Source organism: Gallus gallus, chromosome 2, assembly GCF_016699485.2.
Source record: "Gallus gallus isolate bGalGal1 chromosome 2, bGalGal1.mat.broiler.GRCg7b, whole genome shotgun sequence".
In the NCBI taxonomy this organism is placed as follows: domain Eukaryota; kingdom Metazoa; phylum Chordata; class Aves; order Galliformes; family Phasianidae; genus Gallus; species Gallus gallus.
Genome location: NC_052533.1, coordinates 134,564,626 through 134,585,344, shown reverse-complemented (window position 1 = coordinate 134,585,344; position 20,719 = coordinate 134,564,626).

The following is a 20,719-nucleotide window of genomic DNA, read 5'->3' as shown; positions in this document are numbered from 1 at the left end:
CTACAGTGGGTTGAAGAAACATTTAGAGAGTCTACTCAAATCTATACACCAGTAGATCTGATGACAAATAATGTGACTTTCTTACAACTCAAATCCACTCGTATCTTGTAAGAGATGAGAAATTTACTCAAATTTCTGGTCAAAAAGAATCCCTTTCCAGGAAACGTTTGTCTACTCTACTCCGTCCTGAGGAGAAATACAGAAAGATATAAATTTCCTACTCCTGGCTCTCATGTAGATATTGAGAGAATTTCTAGATTGCTTTTGAAATCTTCACTATGGGAAGAGTTAAAGGGAGTATAAGAGGATGATAAAATCTGACTGATGAGTTTTGGCCCAAGATACTCGAAAATCAAAAGCATGTATCACTGAGAAAGATGAAAAGACACAGCATCGGAGATGAATCAGAAGTGTATAGAAAAGAACATGGATTGCATACAGCAACTCACAAACCTTCAGTTTTTCGCATCACTCAGAAACCATTAATTTGAGCTGGAAAATATCCCAGGCACCAGAAATCCAGGACATATCCATGTTGGACTGTAATGACTCGAAGTCATTAATAATGGTTGGCTGTTTGGCATAAAATCAGTTCTGATACAATTACAAGTCCTTGTGAATTCATTCTTGCATGGCAAAGACAGCGTGTTTGGACACATCCGCGGTGTGTGGGAGCAGCTCCTCAGCAGCTAAGAAACGAAGAGTTGAAAAGTTATCTAACTCAAAATACTACCAGGACACCTGAAGGAGCATGGCAACTTGCACTACTAAAATTCTAATTATATTTGTTCTGTTAATTATAATGAAATTTAATTCTTCAGCTTTCTTTTTCTGGCACATTTAACTAGCAGTTAAATGACAAAACCGTGTACATGATCTTTTTACAAACGCAAAGAAATACATCCAGAGAGAACAAATGGCATTTAGGGATTTACATTTCATTTATTTTAAAATTGCTGGAATTCTATTTATGTCTAGCTTCGTACTTTTAAAAAATACTAATTTCTAACCGCATCCTTTTTGTGGGGTGTACGAATATAATTTTCAGTCTTAGGATCCTAAAGTCTCAGTGGGAGAGGGAAGAGGGAAGAGGAAAATGGAGAGGTAGAGGATCCCTTCAATTGCATCCCACCTGTAACCTGGAAGGTGGGTAACCTGGAAGGCAGAGGCACTGCAGCAACCCTAACAGCCCTGGAGGAAGGACTGAGTAGAGCAGTGCAGGACTGGACAAAATAACAGGATAGCGGATAATGTATAGGTATTGGTATCTAGTGATTTTGATGTTTTTGATTATTGGATAAATTTAGAACCACTTGTCCCGCAGTACGTTGTTTTGCTGCCCATCACCACTGAAATGGTTTTGTCATTAGTTATGCTAACAGAGGCTTCTAGTAGAAGCACAGCAAATGTAAAAAAAAATTGTTTCTTCCAGTATAGCTGAAGTGACATGACACAAAACATTCTCCATCAAGGCTGTGCATAGAGACGGTTTGGTAGACTATTGGTGTGACTTTTCTATACCCCACCCCTAGCTGACACTCAATACCACACACAGAAAACCTATTCAGTGGCCAAGTTGGAAATCCCAAAGTTCATGAATCTGCTGTTTATCACAGGGGATGGACGCATTTCAGTACTGTCATCACAGAGCTACAACCAAGGCCCTTTATTCGTGGAATGGTGGATGTTGGTAGGCAAGGGCCCAGAACAGGGTGCCCAGGACCACATTCAGGCAGTTTTTGGTGATCTCCAAGGAGGGAGAGACTTATTCCTGAGGAGAAGAAAGATCTTCATATCTTGCATCCAGATGTGGAGTCCTCAGTACAGGAGAGACATAGACCTGTTGGAGTGCTCCCAGGGAAGATCACAGAAATGATCCATGGAATGGAACACCTCTCCTACGAGGACAGGTGGAGAGAACTGGGACTGTTCAACATGGAGAAGAGAAGCTACAAGGTGACCTGATAGTGGCCTTCTAGTATCTAAAGGGGGGCTATGGGAAAGAAGGTGGCAGACTCTTAAGCAGTGCCTGTGGTGACGGAGCAAGAGGAAATGGTTTCAAGGTCAAAGAGGGTAGATTTAAGTTGGATATAAGGAAAAAGTCTTTTACAGTGAGGGTGGTGAGGCATTGGAACAGGTTGCCCAGAGATGTGGTTGATGCCCCATCCATGGAGACTTTCAAAGAGAGACTGGATCAAGCCCTAGGCAACGTGATCTAGCTGTGGATGTCCCTGTTCATTGCAGGGGAGTTGATGACTAGATGGCCTTCAGAGGTCCCTTCCAACTCCAAGGATTCTTTGATTCTATGATTCTATGATCTAGAGGTGTGCAGTGTATGCACTGAAGGTGATCAGGATCCTATGCCAAACGATGAGTGAGGCTTGCTGTGCGCTCAGCTGCAGGACAGACCAGGATGGGAAGACAGTGTGGATGAAAACAGTTTCAGTGGGATGCTGTACAGAGTACCAACGAGAAAAAAACTTCTAAAAACACCCTTGTCATCCTAACATGCAATAATTTAAAGCCTAAGCTCTGACATTAATCTCTAACATTATCATAACCTTCAGCATTAAATAATTACTGTTTTATCTCAACTCTACAGGGACTCTTTGGAAACTCTTTCACCAGAAATGGCTAAAGCAGTTCTGACACAAGGCAGGTATATACCAGGCCTGCCTCTTTACCTCACCGTATCAGTTATTCCAGTGCAAAACTGATATGATAAAGAATCAAGCCTCTAACCTCTGCATTTGAATTGTCAGTTCTTAGTTTCAGTACCGAAGAAAAATAAATCAGTGTATCCGTTACTTATTGCTTATCTCCGGAGGCCAAGTCATTTTGGATAGGTGCCCCACAGAGCAGAAAAGACTTCATTTTCAGCTTTTGTGATGTTCGCCGCTTCTCGGATCAGAAGATGACATGGCAATCTCAACAATAAAGTGAACTCCAAGCAGTAATAATCCTCTGATATTTTGGCTGTTCAAGATCCAGTAAACCAAAACCTCCTTGGTGAAGGTTCTGAAAAGACATAGGAGGTGATGGAGGGGTTAACTTGGATGTAGTTTTATTCTTAGAGTGATGTGACTCATGACTGAGAGCCGCACTACTGAAGAAAATGGATTGAAGCTTTCCAGCTCTTGACAGAATGAGAGCTACATCTCTAGCAAAGGGCTCATTAACAAGCCCCAGGACACATGGGTGAGCTGGCAGGTGTGACCACCGCGTATCTGCAATCCTTTGCAAGTCCCAGAAGGGGATTGCATGTCACTGCCTCCTTCTGTTCCACCCCACTATTTGTCACTTAAAACTGTCTCTGTGTCTTCCTTCATCCCCACACTTTGTTTTTCCCTGGTTTCTAAAAGGATATACAAAGGTATAGGCTTGGATATGAAGTTAACTAATGGTCTTTCCTGGAGCTAAGTCCTGTGAAAAACAAGGAGATGCTTAGTGAAAAATATTATTTCTCTTCACTCTTCATTGTGCTGCAAAATTATAGCCTATTTTATATACATAACTGTCAGGGCCTCTCTCCCCCTCTGAACAACATATACTTGAATGGTTGTGGTTAGGAGAGAGCTGGAAGCACAAACAGTTGGCAAAGGGTTTCTGAGCCGGGTATGTGTTTCTCACAGCTGTTCTGTTGTCCACAGCAGATACGACATTTGCTCTTTAAAAGACACTTCCTTTTTGAAATTGTTACTGGCTTTGAGAAAATAGCATGTTTCAAGCTTTCTTTGTGCAACACAAGGAAACACAAATGGGATATAAACACATTTAAAAAATACTCTGCAAGTCACATTTAAAAGCCTGTAATTTTCTGTAGGAGGACTCTGCTGCATTTCCTTCCATTAGATCTCTTCTGTCTCATGCCTTCTCAGCACTTTGTTATCTGCCATATGTGGGAAAGTATCTCAGCAATATAATATTACATGGGGAGAAGATTTTGCCTTGAAGTGACACACTACATCAGTACAAACAGTATTAGGAATTGTCTGAGCCAGAGTCAGATTTTAGTTCAGTTTTGATGATGATTTTAAAAGGTGTGTTACACTGTTTTAGGAGGACAAGGGGAAATGAACCATCAAACAACAAGGTACATAAAAATGAATGTGCTGCAGGAAGCATACTGTGGAAATACACTTTTTCATGCAGGTATACTTAAAAAATAGGCTAGTGAATGGTTGTAAAAGTACACCAAAAAAACAGAAGTTCTTTTCTGTACTTACTTGTCTTTTCTGGCAGATGCTTTAACTAAACAAAACAAAACAAATCAAAACAGCCGAAGGGACAGTGCATTCGGGCTTTCTTTTCTATACAGGACAATCTTCCTCAGCTACATTTGGACTGCTATGTCATGCAGATCCCTTCCTAAAATGCATGACTTCATCCAGAGCTACCAGTGGTAATGTCTCAGGAAACATTCCAGAGGGACGTTTATCTGCTCATTGAGAGTGCGTTCACCTTTCCATTTGTCATCTAAAGACTGGCTGTGTAGTTCAAATCAGTTGTCCCGCGAACCTCTTGGTCAGTGAAGGGAGGCAAGTATCTTCAAAGGGCAAAGATACTTATCTTCAGAAGAGTGTCCATCACAAATAAGATGAGCCGCTGTGTAGATGTACCCTGACAGCCCAAGCAATATGAAGACAGCTTGCTCATCTTCCATATGACTGCAGTACAGCAAAGTAAGACCTGCCACTAGCATAGATTGTAAAGGTTGGAAATACCACTAAGACCATCTAGTCCAACAGTCAACCCATCCCCATCATTCCCACTAAACCATGTCCCTCAGTGCCACACTTACCCTTTTCTTGAACACCTCCAGGAACAGTGACTCCACCATCTCTCTGGGCAGCCCATTCCAATACTTCATCACTCTTTCTGAGAAGAAATTTTTCCTAATATCCAACTTGAACCTCCCCTAGAGAAACTTACGGCCATTACATCCCGCTGTAATGTTGCTCATTGTTGCACGGGGCTACCTGAAACTGCAAGGCCCTGATTGACTCCACCCTTGTCCAGGTACATCTCCCAGATACCCATGGGAGCAGTCACTGGCCTGGGAGACTTTGTTCAGGGTCTGAAGGATGGATGCATCTTGGCAGTGAATCAGTCATACGTCGCGGTGCACAAAAGGACATAACAAAGACTGCTCAGATACCTACAGCAGGAGCCAGGAGTGAGACTTTGCTATTTCAGGCAGCCTGACCAAGCAGCTAGCATTACGCGGGATGAATCCTGGCAGAAAACACACTGAACAGTAGATTTCCACATGCTATAGTATCATACTTCACTGCAAGAGAAACAATACCAGATAACAATCTCTCAAGGCAACTCCACAATTGTCTGAAATAGCTCCTGGAGTACATTCATCGAAGAGCAAAGCAGATGTTGACTTTATGGGTGTGATAAACTGTTTTAAAAAATCATAGTGCAATAGGGTTTCAGCTGTTAGCACAGATTTTGCTAAGTCATCTACATATGTCCAAGGAGAGATTTTGTCCTTAATGACTACACTTCTGCTTATTTTTAAATGGCAGCTTAAAACCATCAGGTCAGCATCAAGTATTGAAGCCAACTGCTCTTCTATTTGTTAATTTCAGTGCAGAGCCATTTTAGCTTTGCTTTCTGCCACTCAGACATCTTTGCACCACTCTGCCCAGGATTTCTGCTTGCAGTAGCATGGTGCAAGGAGACCCACATGGAGCTTGTGTGTCAAACAAAAGTTGCTGAAGTGTTTCCGGCCCAAAGCTTGTTCTGGAAAGTATCAAAGCATTCAAATGTAGTACCCAAAGGAGCAAACCCAAAAATAGATCGGCATTTCTGTCTACCCCACAAGCTTTGCTCACCTGTAAAGTTACCCTCAGCAGTAAGCAGAATCAGCTGAGTGAAGAAACAACTTTCTTTCACCAGCCTCTCCTAGTCCAAGTCCTAGGACCAGCCCAAGTCCTGCTCCAAAGTGCAGGTGCTTGGTTATTTCTATTTAGCAATAGCAGTATGTTCTATCGCTAGTTTAACCATTGGTATCTCAGTCCTGTTGGACTGTGGCACAGAACGATCGACACTGCTGCTAAACTTGTTTGGCCCCCACTGTGCAAAGAGCTGATGTCAGATTAGCCCAGTGCCCCAGCTCCACTCTGTACAGATCCCCTGGGTCAAAACCAGATCTCCTCCCACCTCTTCCCCCTCTCCTCCCCCTGAGCCTGCCTCCCTTGCCAAGCTGTCCATATAGACATGCACCAGGCATCTCCTGTTCATTTGTTCCTCAATTCCGACTATGAAGCAGTGTAATTCACATAAACTAGTCAAACTAAAATCTACATTTCTTCCTGTAGACCTAACAGAGATTTCTATACTTCCACATGTAAATTGACTTCATATAAACACATATAAACTGATTGCTGGGCTCTCCTCTGGGTAACTGTGGACATTTTCTAATCACCAGTGATTTTCACATGCTTTCCTACACTCTCAATTTTTTCAGTGCTAAGATAATGATATAAAGGCAAACCCACATCACTTTGTGGCATTTAATTGCTGGAGATGAAGGTTTTATATACAGGAAGTTTACTGGAAAATCCAGAACAAAGGGATTTCTACCTATTAGTTATGACAGTTCCGGGAATATTGAGATTTTGAATCAGAACTTAACTGGGCTTCAGTGACATGAATTTTATCTTGGAAGGAATATTATCACACTATTGGCAAATAGTACTGCTTGGTTTCTACAGAAGAAAAACTTCATTTTTATAAAAAGCATAAAATAATGTGCTGACTAGGTGAGCTTCCCTGCTGTGCTGGGAGGTTGTATAAGATTTATGCAAAACCTTATTTTGAGAACACATAAAATTCTCAGAATAGGATATGAAGGAGTGTGTATACATATATGGCTTTCATCCTCAAAACACTATAAAGGCAAGAAAAAAACTGGGAGCGTTGTGCCCCAGCTAGGCTATTAAATGTTCACACTAATACATACAGTTCCCAACTGAAAAACAGCCCCTGATTGTTAAGATTGTTAGATATCAGAGATAGAGATAAGCAAGATTTGCTAGAGTGAAATTGGAACATATAGATATGTAGGTAATTGCATATTAATATTGCTTCCAAATTTTAATCAAAGGCTATCAAGAAATCATCTATTTCTTGAAGTCGATGGAGCCACAGTATAGTAAATATAGTATACAGTAATAGTTATTTATTCTATGTTAAACAGTTTACGTGATTTAGGAGCTTTAGTTTTCAATGGCTTGAAGCAGAATTAGGAGCCTGGCATAGTATGCCAGGACAGCATGGTCCTACTGATCTGTCTTCAGCTGTCTCCATGAAATGCTGCCTTCAGCAGAACAAGCTTTTAGCTGGGATTTGAAAGGAAAGGAGGCTTATTAAATTAAGGTGTCTGTCAATTCTTTCCTAACAACTTTTGAACCAGATAGTCAGTTTAAAAAGGAAAAGACGGGGACAGAAGCCTCAGCAATCTGAAGTTCCAAAAAGCTTTCAGAAAAGAAGCAGATGCAAAAAGGAAGAACCTAATATTGCATGCCCAAGTACCAGCTCCATTTGTCCTGACAGGCAGACCCACAGCAGAGAGGCTCAGCCAGTTGGCATCCCTGCACAGAAGGACTTACATGAGCACAGCCTTTCTCTTGCCTTGCCCATAGTAGGAAGCTGAGGACAAAAAAAGTCTTAGGGGACATGAGGGGGGAGTAGTCTGGGAAAATGTGATGCAATAGGGACTGCAGGAGAGGCCAGTGATCTTTCAGGTGAAGGTGGAGGGAATATGTAGTTACACAGACAGAAATTGAATGGAAATGAGATTTTAGTAGGTCTGGTTCTTGTGTGGCTTCCTGCTTGCTAAACATAATTATCACTATCTCACATGTCAGCCTTTTTCACTGAACTGGCATTTGGCAATAAGATCTCCCCAGAATTGAGATATGCATGTTTAGCTACACATACGTATACACATGTAAGTATTTAGATCTGATTAACCCTACTTTATCTGAACCTCAGGTACATGAAAATACTTTTGGTGTCAACAAGAAAGGTACTTTATGTATAGGGAGAAATAAAAATAAGGAGTGATTATTCTTTCTTTCCTAAGCGTAAGAGGAAACCTTGGCTTGCAGTATTTAGATTTGAAATGCTACTTGTAACTTTCTTGATATATCTTTTGCTGTGCCCATAAAAGCTCTTCCAGGAAACTAAAGCTGAGACTAAAAAATCTACAATATTACCAGAGCCAAGAATTCCTCTGTCTTTTGCATCACCTCAATTGAAAGTGAGCTTGAAAAATGTTCAGCTGTGCAACAGATTAGTTTGCAGACCTACAAAGGAGGAAAAGCAGTGCAGCAATGCCAATATATTTTACTGTATCCTTTACTATTGAGCCTGAATTTCTCCCACTCCTTTCATGTTGCTGTTTTGTCTAATAGAAATAGCAGTGTATGCCATGTATCAAAATGTCTTATTGTACAACAGAATAAAGCATTGCCCAGTAACTGGTGTCAAAAAAAGATGCTGAAAGTCCAACAGTAAAAAAAAAAATAATATATGGCATAAACGATTTGGAAATAATGTGCATGTAGAAGAAATGTTTCCCTCATTTTTATTATGCGGTCATAGTGGTCTTGTACAATGACATAAAGGGTTTGCATCATTGAAGAAAATTTTGTTAAAATGTGGGAATGTTATGCATATAAGTATCAAGTTTTTAATGTACCTTACTTAGCCCTTGACCTGAGTCAGCCCATGAGTGCCAGGGGTCAGTCTTATATTAAATGCTTCCTGTTTTCTTATTCTATGAATATTACATCCATTGCCTTCTAATGATATTGAGGGTTTCACTGTAGTCTTTCAGCAGTGACCACACCTTGCATGCAGCATATTACAAAGTAAGGGCAGAATATGATCCCATCTCCTCAGTCTTACACAGTTTTCTGCTTTCTCTAAGGATAAAAGGTTGAGTTACCTATGTTAGACTAAACATACGACTTGTGCACAGTTTAAGCAAGAGAAACTCTCCTGGAAAGTTCAAGTCTCAAAGACGCAAATATGACCTTTTTCCATTGATCTTTCTTTATAGGGGCTGGGAGCATGAAATACTTTATTGTTTCCTGGCATATGTAGTCTCTGGTAGCCTAATGGTTTGTATATTTCCCTTTTATCACTTGCTTGACAGTATGCCTCGTATCTCACACTCAGATTCAACACCTCTTTTCCTTTGATCTGTTTAATCACTTTGCTCCATTGCTGACTGAGTTCTCACAGCTGATGGGGAGCTGTGACTGAGCATGTAGTATCAAAGTAGACACACTGCAGTGTAATCTAGGAACAAATATAATAATTACTACCACAGTATGAGAGTTCAGAAATGGTCTAAAACCATATTTTAGCATAGCATTTTTTTCATACTTAAAAGATAACAAAATGGCCTGAGCACACTATAGCTATCTATATTTGGAATCAAATTCATCTGCAAAGGTTTCAGAAATAAAATCATAAGTTTTAGGAATTTAGAATAGGAAACAATCTGCCAATCATGTTAAGTTCACAACTGAGTTTTATGTTAAAAACAGGGAGTTCTTTTGACTCTTGCATTTCTTGTCCTACACTCATAGTTTTCCAGTGTTTGGAAATTTCAAATTCTAGCCTCAGTCATTCTGTGAACAGTTTGTGTATGTTTATCCTTGAGTCAGAACTGCCAATTGGCTGTACTGAATCCTCACCTTCTCTGGTATTTACCTCTCCAACCAAAAAAAAGCATCATAATCCTCTCTGCTTTTGTTTTCTTAAGCTAAATCGTAGAATCATAGAATCATAGAATCATAGAATCATAGAATCATAGAATGGCCTGGGTTGAAAAGGACCACAATGATCATTGAGTTTCAACCCTCCTACTATGTGCAGGGTTGCCAACCACCAGACGAGGCTGTCCAGAGCCACATCCAGCCTGGCCTTGAATGCCTTCAGGGATGGGGCATCCACAACCTCCTTAAGCAACCTGCTCCAGTGCATCACCAACCTCTGTGTGAAAAACTTCCTCCTAATATCCAACCTAAACCTCCCCTGTTCCAGTTTAAAACCATTCCACCTTGTCCTATCACTATCTACCCTTGTAAACAGCCATTCTCCTTCCTGTTTATACACTCCCTTCAGGTACTGGAAGGCCACAATGAGGTCTTCCCAGAGCCTTCTCTTCTCCATGCTAAACAATCCCAGTTCCCTCAACCTTTCCTCATAGGAGAGGTGCTCCAGCCCTCTGATCATCTTAGTGGCCCTCCTCTGGACCCACTCCAAGAGCTCCATGTCCTTCCTGTACTGGGAGGCCGCAGGCCTGGATGCAGTACTCCAGACGGGGCCTCACAAGAGCTGAGCAGAGGGGGACAATCACCTCCCTGTCCCTGTTGGCCACCCCTTTTTTAATGCAACCTAAAACACAGTTGGCCTTCCGGGCTGCAAGCGTACAGTGCTGGCTCATGTCCAGATTCTCATCTACCAGGACTCCTAAGTCCATCTCCACAGGGCTGCTCTCAAGGAGATCTTCCCCCATTTTGTATGAGTACCCGGGATAAATAAAACAATCTCTTTTATTCTCTTGACATAAATATGTTTCTGTTCTGTTTTCCTGATTCTCTGAGTACTCACACCTTCCAGTACTGCACTTCGACTCTGTGTTTCTAGGAATTGAAAACTATAGAGATAATACACTCTACATTATAATTAAATTAGATATTATAAAGATCTATTTTATAGACTGGATTGATGGGCCAAGGTTAACGGCATGAGTTTCAATAGGGCCAAGTGTCGGGTCCTGCATTTTGGTCACAACAACCCCAGGCAACACTACAGGCTTGGGGAGGTGTGGCTGGAAAGCTGCCTGATGGAAAGGGACCTTGGTGTACTGTTGGACAGACAGCTGAATATGAGCCAGCAGTGTGCTCAGGTGGCCAAGAAGGCCAATGGCATCCTGGCTTGTATCAGGAATGGTGTGGTGAGCAGGACTAGAGAAGTCATCCTGCCCCTGTACTCAGCATTGGTGAGGCCTCACCTCGAGTGCTGTGTTCAGTTTTGGGCTCCTCAGTACAAGAAGGACATGGAGGTACTGGAGCAGGTCCAGAGAAGGGCAACAAGGCTAGTGAAGGGCTTGGAAAATCAGCCCTATGAGGAGAGGCTGAGGGAGTTGGGGCTGTTTAGTCTGGGGAAGAGGAGGCTGAGGGGAGACCTTATTACTCTCTTCCATTACCTGAAAGGTGTTTACAGTGAGAGTGGGGTAGGTCTCTTCTCACTGGTGACAGGTGACAAGACAAGGGGAAATGGCCTCAAGTTGCGCCAAGGCAAGTTTAGATTGGATGTTAGGAAACACTCCTTTACAGAAAGGGTGGTTAAACACTGGAATAGGCTCCCCAGGGAGGTGATTGAGTCACCATCTCTGGAATGTGTTTAAGAGCTGTTTGGATGTGGTGCTGAGATATGACTTAGCAGAGGGTTGTGAGAGTTAGGGCACTACAGTTAGGCTGCAGTTGGACTTGATGATCTTTGAGGTCCTTTCCAACCTGAGTAATTCTATGATTCTATGATTCTGTGATCTGGGACACAAGTACAGGATCATCCAGACTATGTACCATGCTGGCCCATTCACTGGTGAGTTAGTCCCTGTTCCTCTGGACAACACACGATTTGTGGCACAGCAAAAGTCATGGCCCTTCCCTGTAGATGCTCTGAGAGGAAAGCCAGGCTTATTTCTGGGGAGTGGCAGTGGTGGAGGGAGGAAAGCAGTCTAAGCTCATGAGCTTATGTATTTACTAATATAGATGTATGCTAGCCACAGCATTCCAGACATTAATGAGACTTCAATTACATGCTGTCAGTGCCTCCACTGGAAATACTTTGACACAGTTGATGATTGCGGTTGCTGTTATCATGGTCACAATACACAGATTGCATTACATCAAAGCCCCTAGAAGATGCTTTTGTTTACACTACCATTTAATTACAACTGAACTAGTTTCTGATCACTCATTTGAAAGTAATTTTCCATGACCAATTTTTTAATGATGCCACATCGCAAAACAAAATAACTCTATTAATAGAGTACCATTTCTGATTGGTTCTGTGACTGTTAGGTGCATGTTCATGTCAGATACCAGCCTCAGAAACATTTAAAATTTACCACTTTTTCTCCAGTCTACACCAGAGTGACAGAATAACACTTAAGTGAATTGCATTTGTGTTTAAACTGAAACCTGGAGGGGGATCTCTGGCACAGTTCTACCACTCCCTTAAGGAAACATTCTTTTTATCCACTTTTATCAAAGATAGTGTAATTATTTTTTTTCCTCTTTGTTAATCTCTAACATTTAGTGATCTATTCTACTCCACAATGCCTTTAACATTTATTTATTTATTTATTTAAGAAATTATTTCCAGTTACTTCTTTGTGAATGTGTTATACTTCACAACCACTTCTACTTCCTTTTGTTACTGTAACATCTAGTTTCACCATCTGCATCAGTTGCTTTCATTTCTCATCTTTCTTTTGTGTGACCATCAGGTAAGCACAAAGTGCTGGATAAGGCTCAGGACCAGCTCAGAAAGCCCCACCAGCACACTATCACTGGGATGCTCACAGCTTCACCACAGCACAACTCAGGGCCCAACCTGAGCAGAAATGGGACCCAGGTCTCCCTGGGCCACAGATGAGGCCGATCAGGGCAATTGAGGCTTATGGAGGCACTCAGGCCAGTACGCCCATAGATCTTTCACGTACACTTGTTAGAGTGTTGCAATATTATTTCATAGAATCACAGAATTAACAGAGTTGGAAGGGATCTTTAAAGGTCATCTAGTCCAACTCCCCTGTGATGAACAGGGATACCTACAGCTTGATCAGGAGCTCAGTGCCTTGTCCAGTCTGACCTTGCATGTTTCCATGTATGGGGTACCCACTACCTCCCTGAGCAACTTGCTTCACTACTCTTATAAAAAAATCTTTCTTCTTCTTTCCAATCTAAAGCACTCTTCTTCTAGTCTGAAACCTTTTCCCCTTGTCCTATCACAACAGATCCTGCTACAGATCCAGCTGATTTTTTCAAGTCTTCAAAGTCACAGACTCAGAGCCATAAGGTCAACGTTCAAAATGTTAATTTAACCACAGTCATAGTAAAGCTTTTCCTTGTCCTTTCACTGTGTTCACACCGTCTTTTCTAAAGCTCCCTTTCCACACCAGAAGACTGCTCTTAGACCCCACCTGAGCCCTCTCTAAGCTAGAGAACTACATCTCCCCCAACCTATCCTTTTACATATGTTCTCATATGCATCTTCTTACCAAAGTTTGAGTAATCCCCTACAGTCAGCTGACACCTCTGTCACGTGGAGTAAAGCCCAGCCCTTATAATGTTTTGAAGATGTGACCTCACACATGTTGAGCGGAGGGTAAAAGGAGAATATAAATGGAAGCTAAATGAACGCTGACTATATGGAGAGAGATCCATTTCCTGAGCATCTCCCCAGTAGCTTGCCACAGTCATCCTGTATCTTTTTCGGGCCACTTCATTTGTCCTCAGAAGAGTGTCAAGCAGAAAAGACTCCTCTGGTTCATCAGTCTACCATCGTATATGAAACTAGAGCTTGAAACAGCCAATACATCTGTAGTTTGCTTATGTCCTTGGTATATAAACTCTCAAGCATGCTTACATGCTTCCAGGCACTCTCATCTTATTTTATGTGCAGCTGCAACCCACTGATAGCATTTATTGATCATCTATTAATTCCACATGAAGTATGTATAAATGTACCCTTCATATAAAGTATGATACATTCATATACAGAAGTTTATTGTTTAGGGGGTTGTATTATATGAAACAGATCTTAATTATTAGCAGAATGAAATTACAGCATCCTGTAAGGAATCATTCTTGCTTATAAAGACAGAGAAACTATGCTGACATGTCTAATAGTACTAGAAATAGAATAGTATAGCTTTGTGCTTTATATGCAATATATAATTGTCCACAGCTAAATAGCTCTTGGCTTCATTATTTATTTAATAGCTATTTTGATCTACCATGTAGTTCTAAGTTCTGTCATAATTCTCTATAAACTATTTATCCCACTTAAATGGTTTAATTGATTGCTCTATTTGAGCAGAGAATTAAATATAGCCATATGTATGCATCTCTGTAAAATATCTGGCAGAAAATTTCAAGAGATAGTCCCATACATTTGTACTGAAAAAAAAAATATTTAAATGACCACTATGAAGTGTAAAGCAACACAAACAGAACTGTGAAATATAAGAACTCACAACTGGAAAATGCACAGCTAATGAAAAAGCTTATTCACTGAGAAGAGTGCATTCTGTTCCTAAACATAAAAAATTTGAAGACCTGATACTCATCTCATACAAAATAATTTATCTCTCCTGACTTCCAGTACTTGATTTATTGACAATCTGATTTATGCTACTGGGCAATCTTGCCCAACATCCATTATTGTCACACAGTTCGACTCAGGATCTCTGCTCCATGTTTTTTTCCTAAGACTTCAGCCTTGCCTACAAGAAGGTTACCTTGCAGTAGGAATATTCATTATACTCATGTCATACTAGCAGGGACACTTCATCCATGCTCAATGAGCTTTGAAACTCCCCTTTCAAAAATAATGCATTGTGGGACTGCTTCTGTGAAGACCTGAAGGATACTTTACAGAAGTCAGTTGGGTTGGAAGGCAGTGCAGTTTGAATGAAATCACATTTGTAAAGTGGCAGGATTTGTTTGCAGACATTACTTGCAATTTAGTATAATCCTGATATAACTTTCCATACTCTTTCAAAAGATGCTACCGCTGAATGACCGTACCTATGCACGACAGACAACCATTGACTCTCATTCAAGACAGCAGCTACACCCTGTCACTGCATTGTCAGAGACAGAGAAATACCATAGGGAATGGCTGCTGGAGTAGCTTCATTATGTGCAAAACCTCTCCCAGATTTGCAAAACATGCTGCTAGGTACAGATATATTAGATACAAATAGTGTAGCTGTAAAGTGAGCAGAAGGTAAATAGGTACTTGTCTCAACATCTGCAGAGCCTGCCTCAGGGGCAGTACAGCATTAGAGCTTCTTCGTACCTACTGAAACTTGTGCCTATTCTCCTCTGAAAGCTCAGTGCTCTACCTTGCTTCTGATCAGTTACAGTGAGGCACAGAGTTCACTCTTAAAATTCTTGTCATAAAGTGCTATTATTTAATGGATACGCCTGTGTTTTAGGGCTTGCCATACTCCAGGAAACTATTCATAGTTCTGCCACATCTTGGTGTACATAATCAAAAAGATCATTTTATAGTCATTGCCTGCACCATGGCTACCAGCCTGAGCAAATGGTGGAATGCAGGAAAACATTTGGAAAGCCTACAGGAATGCGTTCACCAAAGGATCTGATTTATCTTCTTTGACAATTTTATCTCAAAGACTTGTGACTACTAACAAAGCACAGCAATGATATAAGCTACTTCCAGGGCAAGTATAAATCAATATAATCACACTGACAGAGACATAACTTAATTTCTGCAAAGTTTACAGGATGTAAAGCTGTTCTCAACCAAGATGCTACAGAGGATCAGCACTCAAAATACGTGTTAAGTTGATGGATTTGACTGAAAGTATATTTAAAAATCAACGTTTATTTTGTATTTCTGAGTCTTGTCTCTAGCCTCCCCGTTTCCTGTAGGGCTGTCCCTGAACTCTTTTACATGGACCATCCATTACCAGCCAGGTTCCTCAGTTTCACCATTCTGATCACTTTTAAAGTTAAAAATGAACACAAATTACAGCTTACAGACTAGGAGGAGAAAGACAGAAGCGCATCGGCAGAGAGCAGCAAAAGGCAGGAGAGGAGAAAGACTGGATCTGAGCAGTAATGTGGAAACCTTCAGGCCCAAGAGACAAACACTGGTGCTTATTGATTAAAATTGAAAAGCTCTAGTGCCTAAGAGAAACTTCATCTGACAAGCTGCAGTTTTAAGGGAGGGCCTTTTCAGAAAATTAAATTGCAATTGGCTAAATGTGTCTTTCAGCTTACTGGAAATAAATCATATTGGGGAAACAAAAAGAGGGTGCTTTCAAAGTTTTCCTTTCGAAATCTTTTAAAGCCTTTTCAGCAGAAGTGGGATGATAATTATATTTGAGTGAAAAGGTAAGTACAAGAATGCTGCATCTATAGAAAATTCTTATATTGCCTTTCCTGAGCTGGAAAAAAATAACTGTAATAACAGAATTAAGGAGACACTGAAAACTCCAATAAAGACGAGATTATTTGTACTGATTATTTGGCGCACAGTTTCTTGTGTCAGATCTTAACATCAAGACACATACCCAGTATTAGCAAGAACCAGGAGCAGAAATTCCATTGTCATTTCAGAAATCTAGACTTTGTTTGTTTGTTTGTTTGTTTGTTTTGCCTCAGTTATATCCCTTTGCATTCCCCTAAAGAAACACAGCAATATGAAACATCTTTGACTTAGCATACAAAAAATTCCCTGCAAATAAAAACCTTCCTGCCAGGAGGTAGGGACAAAATGGTGGACAAGAATCAGAAGAGGAAAGAATGCAATTTCATATTCCTATCCCGTTGTTCCCATCCATTATGTACAGAGCATGTGGGATCTGTGCCAGGTGGCAAAAATTAGAATGGCCCATAGTGAAAACAGGAAATAATCAGGGCATCAGCCACTGCAAACTGGCAGAACCAGAGCAGCTCTACTGTGCCTACAGAAGCCTGGTGAAGCTACAGAGAGCACTCAGATAAACAATTGCTTTCTATAAAATGTCTGATTTTAATGGAATCAGGTGGAGACTTCTTACTCTCAAAGGAATTATATAATCAAGGAACTAGGTATAGGAAAGGTCCTCTCTGATCACTTCGATGCTTGAGATCTATTGCACTTTCCTGTTCATGTGGTGATAAATGATGTCTTTCATAAAATAACTCCTTTTTAAAGAGTCACAGTTTCTTAGTTGTGCCTGATGACCAAGATGACTGTCTATTTCTTTTTATTTGTCATCTCTGAATATCATGGTAGTTAGAATGGTTACCTCTAATTTAAATTCCTTAGAAGTTTAAGTAACCGTTTTATTTTACTGGAAGATGTCTAATAAGCCAGCTAGAGCATGTTTGTCCTCTCATGTCTGGAATAGAATATGATGCTGCTTTAATGGCGGCAGCAGAACATCAGTTTCAGAAACCATAACACCTATGGATCATCAAGAGGGAGCTGTGGTTTACAGTTGAAAACTCCTGTCCATATTCACTTGCAGGTCCCTTTCAAGCACCTCTAGCTCTTCTATACAGCTGCAGCAGAGGTGACTTGTTCCTCAAAGTACCTCCAACACATTGGGCAAACTTCGTATTACCTGTCTTGAAATGTTGATGCTTTTAGAAGACATAGGTTCTAACCAAATAATAATTTATATCTTTTCTTCTACTTTGTGTTAGAGGCGTATGACTTTGACTGTCCTTTCTTAATTGATGTCTCAAAAAAGCAGTTTACCTGCCAAAAACGTTGCTAGTAATTTGTAATGATTCGGTGAAATTGGTTAGATTGTAAAGAACTGGAAGATAGGTGTGTGACTTCAGAGAGGATCTGGATCTCAAATTCCAATACTTACGAGGGAGAAAATGATTACCCCAGTTATTCAAAAAGAATTACAAGTTGTCCCCTCTGTGAAGTGCAAGCTATTTATATATGAACTAAGCTGTTCTGCACTAGAAAATTATGGTTGTGTTGCCTGATAGATACACTTGGCTGAAGCTGGAAATGAAAACAGGCTTTCTGCCTCAGTTTCTTCCTAAATGTCACTGCATAATGTGATCTGCTATATGCCAGCAAGAGTGCACATAACAGTCACAAGCTTGCTTTTTAAAGTACCATCTGGAATGCATGTGTCTGAGCAGAGCCAGAGAAAAATTCTGCAAAGTACTGACTGTAGCATACAAATGAAACAGCAGGCTTCTTCTCTTGTCATGTTTTAGGGAAAAAGAAGAGGGGTTGGGAGGAAGATGAGTTACACTCTGAGGTTAGGATACTCACAGTATTTTCCAATCTGGGTGAAAAGAAAACTGTAAGCAAATACTTGAAATTGAGAAAAATTGTTTTTTTTTCAAAGAAATGATTTTCATGACAACTGAAGTGCAAAAAGTTACTCTTGAAAAATAATTTACTTGTATCATAAACATTTGAAGCAGTCATGAAGAGAACTCATTTGTGTCCTTTAAAACTAGAAGGACAGTGGATATAATTCAATGGACATGAGTTGCAATACACTGTATTGTAGTATTCTTTGTTCTCTGTACTATAATTACATCCATTTTTTTAGCAGAATACCTGAAAATTATGTGGAAGCTTAAAAAATTGACTTTCACATGAAGTGCATTTATCTCCACAGTAGAAACGAAACAGTTTTATATCACACAATTAACCTTAATTTTGGCCCATGCAGAGGAACTGGCTTGATTTTAATTTTGTTGGAAGAAAGCATTCTTGGCAGTCACAGGAGAAAAGTATCTAAAACAACTTGGAAAAAAATAAGCTATATTCAATTAGGCTGATGCCATTTTATAACATATTCAAAAATAAATTACAGGACAAGATTATAGACTGATCTTCACAGTAGTCACATACTACCATAAGAAAGAGATCTGATAATTCAAATCCTCCAGATTTAAACTGAGCTGAATTTAGACTATAAAATCCCTGGGATTTGCATATACTTGTGTCTTTGAAGTATCCATTTCTAAAGCCTGATGATAACTAAGTATGGAAAGACTGAAAACTAAACTTTGGAAGAGCTGCAAAATCTGACTACAGAGAGTTATCTGGAAAGGTCTGGACATATGTACTAGTTTTATGCTTTAACTAGATGGTAGGTGCTACCCAAAACTTAACATCAAGCATCCTAGATTTATTTTCAACAAGTATGTTTCTAGGAAGACATTATTGCTAGCTTAGGCAGGTTAGAGGATGAAAAAAATAAAACTGGAGACCTGTTTCTTCAGTATTTTATGAAAAAAAGTGGGCAGTTATTAAGGAAATGGTAATTACAATTAAAAAAAAATCATAATTATGTTACTGATAACACTGATATAACTTACGTTATCAGCAAAATGCAATTTGATGTTTTCTTCCAGATAGACAACCAGCATATGTTGACCAACACTGGCTAGAAAAGGAATTTTGGCCAAAAGCCACTAATAATCAGTATCTGCTGAGACAAAGAAGGTAAAATGCATGCAACTTTGAAATACTACATAAGCCAAAACAAGGATATGCTATAGACTTTTCAGTAATGATATAGGTTGAGTTATAAAGAGTTTAGATTTCTAAGTCACACAGTCATGCTTTAGCCTCATTATAACTAGAAAACTGAAGAAGAAAAATGCATGATCGGTATGGCTTATTTTTTTCCTCTGAGTGGCTTTTTTCTTATAGTACACTCAGCTAGTCCACTCCTTCAGCAGATGCTTGAATTGACACAGTCCAGCCTATCATCACTGTTACAGTGTTTAAGAATTTCTAAACTGTGGTCCAGTAAATGATAACCTCCTATAACCTACACACTTGCTGGCTCAGTGTCTGAACCACTAAATCAATTTGTACATAGACAGAGAAGCAAATAAAGAGTGGTGGTACACCAGAAGCTTTCTTGCAGGAAAAACAAACAAACAAACAAACAAAAAACACTTGAAACACTACGATAGCCAACAAACTCTAATGAGACCTAATTAAAGGAAACGAATGCTATAATCTGCAAAGGTGAGGCGGGAAAGAATATGAAGAGAACTGAGTTTATGCATTTTTATGTATTATTGTTTGATGCTATCAAGATACATTATCTGATATATTTACAACTAGGAATATAACTTTTTAGATCATTGGTAGAAAGAAACTCTTGGTATTCTATTCTATTTATTTATTTATTTACTGGGGGGGAGAAGGGCTGAAGATGGTGCCTCGTTACCTGAAATGTGTTATTCCAGAAGGGTTATTTAATAAAGTGTATGTATTTTGATTTCCTTTGGGCTGAGACCTGTTTCTTGTTCATCCATAACATTACTTTACCTACTCATAACGTGAGACTTCCTGGTGCCTCAGAGTGAAGACCAGAAGATCCTGCTCCCCAAAACAGGCTCATTTCCCCTCTCCTTTTGGCAGTCATGGTCTCCTGTCTGTGTTCAGCTACAGCCACAGTTCTCTATTTTACAGATTGGCAAATTTCAAACAAGCAAACAATGACAAATCCTGTAGCAATTCAACGACTGCAAACAAAGAAAAAACCATGATAGGTCACACAGGTGTTCCCAAAGCTGCCGACAAAGCAGCACAGAAGCAACGCCTGCAGTGCCCTGGATACCAGGAGTGTGCTACAGAGCTCACACACCTTGGTGTGCTGATCTTCTGAAGGAAGTAGGTCATAAAGAGGGATGCGCGTTTTCAGTGAGAGCCATTTTTTTACAGGTTAACTTAAAAAGTAAGCGTTGCTTTTGAGGTTTTGGTGTTCGCTCGGCAACGGGAGATGGCAAAGCAACGTGAAGCGAGGACGACCCCCAAAGGGCCCTGCTAGGCTCGGAGAGGACACGCAAGGTGGGACACCCAACGCCGACACAGGCCTGCGAACGAAACCTTCCCTCCCCAGGCCCGGCCGCTGCCATAGCAACTGAACCCG